Genomic DNA, 6,075 nt, shown 5'->3' with positions numbered 1-6,075 from the left:
GGCTTCTTGCGAAGCAACTGGGACAAGCCTTGTGTGGTTGGCACAAGGAAGGGCACTGACTATTCTGAAGGCTGAAGGCGGCTGAGGGGCCTCAGGAACAAGGAATGGTGGCTCCAAGGGCAAAAATGGAGATAATGCCAGTGGGGCAATATTGCTGGAAGTCCTCTGGCCTGCCTGTGGAAAGCTCCATCAGGTTGAGGTTCCGCAGGCAGAATAGGTGCAACAGGATGTGCTCAGCACCTATCAGGGATGAAGGGCACAGGGATACCATATCCTAAGTCCCAGTGAACTGATAGGGCAAAGGATTTAGGGGCTGGCAGCTCCTCCCAGCACACCGGTAAATACAGGTAGTATTTACGCTTTAGTCATATAAATACAGGTAAATCTCAGCAATTCTGATTTCCACCCCTTTGGTAGCAGCAAAGGCACTTGCTGGTTTAACCAGGGGGGAACTAATGATGCAGACTATGAGGGAAACTTCAGGAAGAGATATCCTCTGAAGTAAGTAGATAGTTCAAAAGAATATATTCTTGTGACTGAGCCTCAGTACTAGAAGGTGAATGCTGGAGTGAATATATAGCTCGAGTAGGAACAAAGAGGGCTTTTGGCAGAGCTGTCAGCTGTTGTCACCAATGCTTCTAAGGGTGCATCTGCTAGTTAACTAGTCCCTGAGTTCAAATGAAGCAGGCACCAGCAGCCTTTCCCTTTGGTACATGTGGCAGATTGCCACCCTTTCCCCATTGCCCTTCTTGTCTCCTATATGAGCAAGAATTTAGATGAAGGCCTTTGTGGAACCTTAAGAGGCACACACTCCACAGCTGAGATTATGTAGGTTCCAGTGGCATTGTGAATATAGTGCATTGCTGTCAGAGCCACCCGTTTGGTCCCAGCTCACAAGAGACCCAACTCCGATCCGGTTTATTTACAGAAAGTCTTTATTGAAGATCATGGTTGCGTTTACATTCCATCTTTGTGACTCTACGTCTGTAACGTTAGACCGCTGAAGTCCCCTCTGAATCTGTCCCGCCGAGGCACCAATTTAAGAGGCTAGTCCTGGACCACCTCTTCCTCTCCTTCCTTTTCCGCAGGGTCTTTCTGCCCCCCTGGGTTCCCCCTCGCCGGGACTCGCCCGAGGCTGAATCCTCTGACGCCTCTGCCCCCCTCCTTCTCGCTTTGGGGCCGGGCTCCTCCCCAGGGCTCTCCTCACTTCCGCGCGCCTCTACATTTGAACTTGGCGCGCGTACGTTGCTTCTGACCTTTCTCTCGACCGCTACACTGCTCCCGGTGCTGCTCTCCACCCCTTCCGGCTGAGCGCCCTGCTCCGATCTCCTTCCCCTGTCTCTTTCTTGCTCTGCTCCCTCTGACACACTGGTAACTCCACCCCCTTCACTCCGTTCCGGCTGAGAAGCCGGCTCCTGTCTCCAACTCCCACTGGGGCTTCTCCCTTCGCTCCCCTGCTCCTCACTGCTTCCCCCTTGTCCCCCCTTTGGTCTGACCAGGGGGGCCCCCTTTTGGGAGTCCTCTGACTCACTGGTCAGACTCATGGACAACCTTTGGGCATCGTCATCCTCCTCCTCATCTCTCTGGGATTCTTCCCCCTCGCTCTCTGTCTCCTCCCCCATCTGCTCTTCTCTCCCTGAAACCCTGACATCCATCCCCCCCTCGAAGCCCCCCCTTCCCCCCTCCCGCTCGCCGGGGGCCGGTTGTGGAAACTGCGGCTCTTCGGGGGTAGGCTCAGGATACAGGTCGTCTACGTCAATGTTCTCTGCTGGCAGTTCTGTGTATGTGTGTTCGAACTCGGGTTCTTCACCCAAAGGCTTCTCAGTCTCTTCTTCCATTGCTACTTCCTCTGGTGCTGCCCGCCAAGGACCCATCATCCACCTCTTACGCCATTCCTCCTCTGGTTGCTCCTCCCACCAATAAGGGGTTTCCGTGTCCACCCCCGAGCACGATCCCCTGGGCGGGCTTGATTCTGGTGTTCTTTCCTCGGGGGAAGAGAAACCCCTGAACGTGCTATCTGACAATGTGGGTGTGAAAAGCCAGTCATCAAAGTACTCAGCTGGCATGGGTCTATGTGGGAAAAGTGCATGGAACTCATCTTTCAAAAGGGGTTCGTCTAACGCGTAGCCCGGCACCCAACTATTGGCAGTGGCTGGGGTGCCCTCCCTGGCGAGAAAGTATTCAACCCCCTCCTCCCCCCATCTCGAGTCCAGTATCTCTGTGACCTCGTTAAGGGGTTCGGCCCTAGGGGCCCCCCTCCTCTTGGGTGCCCCTTTGCGTGGGTCTGGTACTGTTTCTGACTCTTGAAACCTGTGCGGGGCCTTGTAGGGAGTGAGCACCGACCTATGAAAGACCGGGTGCACTCTGGAGCCTTCTGGAAGGGCCAGGCAAAATGCTACCGGATTGATCCTAGCCTCAACTTGGTATGGTCCTAGCTGCCTGTGTCCTAGCTTCTTCTTGGCTAACGACTTGGCTGGCATCGCTTGGGCCGCTAACCATACCCAGTCCCCCACCTGGATGTCCTCTCCCGCCCTTCTGTGCTTGTCCGCCTGCACCTTATAGGCCTGCTTGGCCAGCTCCAAATGTCTCCGCAGCTCCTCGTGCACCTCTTGCAACTCTGCTGCGAACTGGTCGGCCTCTTGAGGCACCCCCTCTCCTGGCGTTATAAGTCTCGGAAAGGTTCTGGGATGACGGCCATTGTTCGCGAAGAACGGCGTCACCCCGGTCGATGCATGCTTCGTGTTGTTGTAGGCAAACTCAGCCATTGGCAGGTAGTCCACCCACGCTGCTGGTCGCTGATTGGCGTAACACCTCAGGTACTGCTGCATGATCGCGTTGACCCTCTCTGCTTGGCCGTTGGTCTGTGGGTGTCTCGCCGACACTAGGTCGATCTTGACGTGCAGGATACCCAGAAGCTTCTGCCAGAAGTTGGAAACAAATTGGCGCCCCCTGTCGGACAGGACGGACTGCGGTAGTCCATGCACTCTGAACACGTGGTCGATGAAGAGTTTGGCGGTCTGTTCTGCCGTCGCCACCTTGGCACAAGGAATGAAGTGCGCCATCTTGGTGAACAAGTCCACAACCACCAGCACCGCCGTCTTGCCCCTGGAACTGGGCAGGTCAGTAACAAAGTCCAGTGCTACCCTCTCCCACGGTTGCTGCGGCGTTTCCAGCGGTTCCAACAATCCCGCCGGCTTCTGGTGTACTGTTTTGGACCTCTGACAGGTGTCACACCTGGCGACGTAATCCGCCACCTCTCCCCGCATCTGGGGCCACCAAAAGTCCCTGGCCACTAATTCTATTGTCTTCTCCTTGCCGAAGTGGCCCGCACTGGGGGCGTCGTGCAATTGCTGCAGAACCTTTGCGCGAAGTTCGTCGTTAGGCACGTAGAGGGCACCCTTGCGAGTTAAGAGTCCGTCCCGCAACTGGAACTCATCGTCTCTTTGCGACCCGCTGCGGAGCTCCTCCATCTTGGACTGTGCAAATTGATCCGCTTGCAACGCGCGTCGCACCGCGTCCAGGTCGACTGCGATGGCAGCGCACGCCCACGCCTGTGGTGCGAAAATGTGCTTCGCTGCAATTGGTGTCGTCTCCTCCAGGTATTGCGGTTTCCTGGAGAGCGCGTCTGCTATAACATTGGAGTCTCCCGGGATGTATTCTATTTTGAAGTCGAAATCCGCAAAGAATTCTGCCCAGCGCATGTGTCTTTGGGTCTGCAGCCTTGCCGTTCGCCAATACTCTAAGTTCTTGTGATCCGTGCGGACCTGCACTGTGTGCTTGGCTCCTATGAGGAAGTGTCGCCACGCTTTGAAAGCTGCATGAATGGCCAACAGCTCCCTGTCCCATATGGTGTAGTTCCGCTCCGTCTTGCTGAGCTTCCGGGAGTAGAAGGCACCCGGCCTCCAATTGCCTTGCGGATCCTCCTGCAGAAGGACGGCTCCAACCGCTCTGTCTGACGCGTCGGTTTCCACCCGCATGGGCCTGCCGGGATTCACGTGCAGCAGCTGCTCCTCGGAGGCGAAGAGGCTTTTAAGCTTCCGAAAAGAGCGCTCTGCCTGTTCCGTCCAAGCGAACTTCTTCTTCTTGGAACTGAGGGTGTCCGTGATTGCTGCCGTCTCATTTGCAAAACCTTTGATGAATTTGCGATAAAAATTGGCAAATCCGATGAATCTCTGGACCTCCTTCCGATTGCGTGGGCTCTTCCAGTCCAACACCGCTTGGACCTTGACTCTGTCCATGGCCAGCCCCTCGTCGGACAGCTTGTAGCCAAGGAAATCCACCTCCGTCACATCAAACTGGCACTTCTCCAACTTGGCGTACAGCCTGTGCTCCTTCAACCTCTGTAGGACTTCTTTTACATCCTTCTCGTGAGCTTCCGGCGATTCCGAGAAAATCAGGATGTCGTCGAGAAAACATACACACTTCTTGTAGAGGAGTCCCGCCAGCACGTGATGCATAAATGCTTGGAAAACGTGGCTGCCATTTTGGAGACCAAACGGCATAACTCTGTATTCATACGTGCCTAGAGGCGTGAACATGGCAGTCTTCCACTCATCGCCCTTCCGGATGCGGATGAGGTTGTACGCTCCACGCAAATCCAACTTGGTGAAGATCTTACCCTTCCTAACGGTCGCTAGGAGGTCGTCAATCTTGGGCATGGGAAAGGCCTTGGGCTTAGTCAGTCTGTTTATGAATCTATAGTCCACAATGAGTCTTTTTTGGGGCGTGTCTTTCTTCTTCACAAAGAAAACAGGACTGCCTCCCACTGCTTTGGATTCCCGGATGAACCCGCGCTTCAGATTATGCTCTATGAACTCTCTGAGCTCTTGCATCTCGTCCTCAGACATGGAATACAGCTTTGCAGTTGGCAGCTGCGCCCCTGGCACCAGGTCGATCGCACAGTCGTAAGGCCTGTGAGGCGGCAACTTGTCAGCCTCTTTCTCGCAGAAAACCTCCAAGAATCCCTCGTACTTGTGAGGCACTGCCTGCACCATGCCCAGGTGCAGTTGCTGCTCAGCTCCTTCCTCCTGATTGGTTTGGATGCAATGCTGAGCACAATACGATGAGCAGAAGGTGATCTGCCGCTGGTACCACGCTACAGCGGGACTATGCCTCTCCAGCCAACTCATGCCTAACACAATGGGCGTGTCTGACAGGTGGGTGACATTGAAGCTAATGAGTTCTCGATGATTTCCAATCTGCATCACCATGGGAGGCGTCTGCTGCACAACTTGCCCTCCCAGCAATTTCCTGCCGTCCACTGTGACCACGTTCAGAGGCGTCGTTGCAGGCAGGAGCGCTATGCTATGCTGCTTGACAAATTGTATTCCCACAAAATCCGCATTGCTTCCTGAATCAATCGTGATGGGAACTTCCAGGGATTGTCCATTTGGCAGCTGAAGGGTTGCAGTGAGTTGCACTGCTGGCTTGGGTGGTAAAGGGTCTGTGCGTTGCAAGGGTGCTGGGGACTGTTCTACAGATCCGCCTGGCTGAGCCCCAGTAGCTCCGCTTCCAGCCAGGCACTGTCGTTTCCCTGAGGCTGCTCTCTTTGCACCACTTCCGCTGCCACTGTTGCTAGAGCTGCAGTGTGTTTTTGGAGCCTCTGGGGGCACTCTTTCGCCATATGGTGTGCACTGTCACAGATGTAACATTTCCTGGTCCCTCTAGGCGGCTTCGCCTTCACTGCACCGGAAACAGGGGCTCTGGATGGTGTCTGAGCCCTAGCACCACCGATTTCCATCGCCTCTTCTCCTTGCCTCCCCAAGGGCGAGGGGTGCGTCTGGCTGGGGACAAAAGGGGGGGTTCTCGCTGGTGCACGCGCCTGGGGTCCCTCCCCCTCGTGCCACGGGCGTCCCTCATGTCGGATTCCTATAGCCAAAGCCCGTTGCACTACGTCTTCTAGGGTCTGGGGTCTATCCCCCCTGGCGATCTCATCCTTGACGGGGGGGCTAAGACCTTCCCAGAAAAGATCTCTGACTGGTTTACTATCCTTCTCCCAGCCCAACGCAGTTAGTAATGCAAAGAACTTGGAATGATATTGACGTACAGTGGCTTTGCCTTGCCGCAGTCCGTACA

This window comes from Podarcis melisellensis, assembly GCF_964234715.1.
Source record: "Podarcis melisellensis genome assembly, chromosome: 6".
NCBI lineage: Eukaryota > Metazoa > Chordata > Lepidosauria > Squamata > Lacertidae > Podarcis > Podarcis melisellensis.
The sequence above is the reverse complement of the archived record's forward strand: the minus strand, read 5'-3'. Positions refer to the sequence as shown.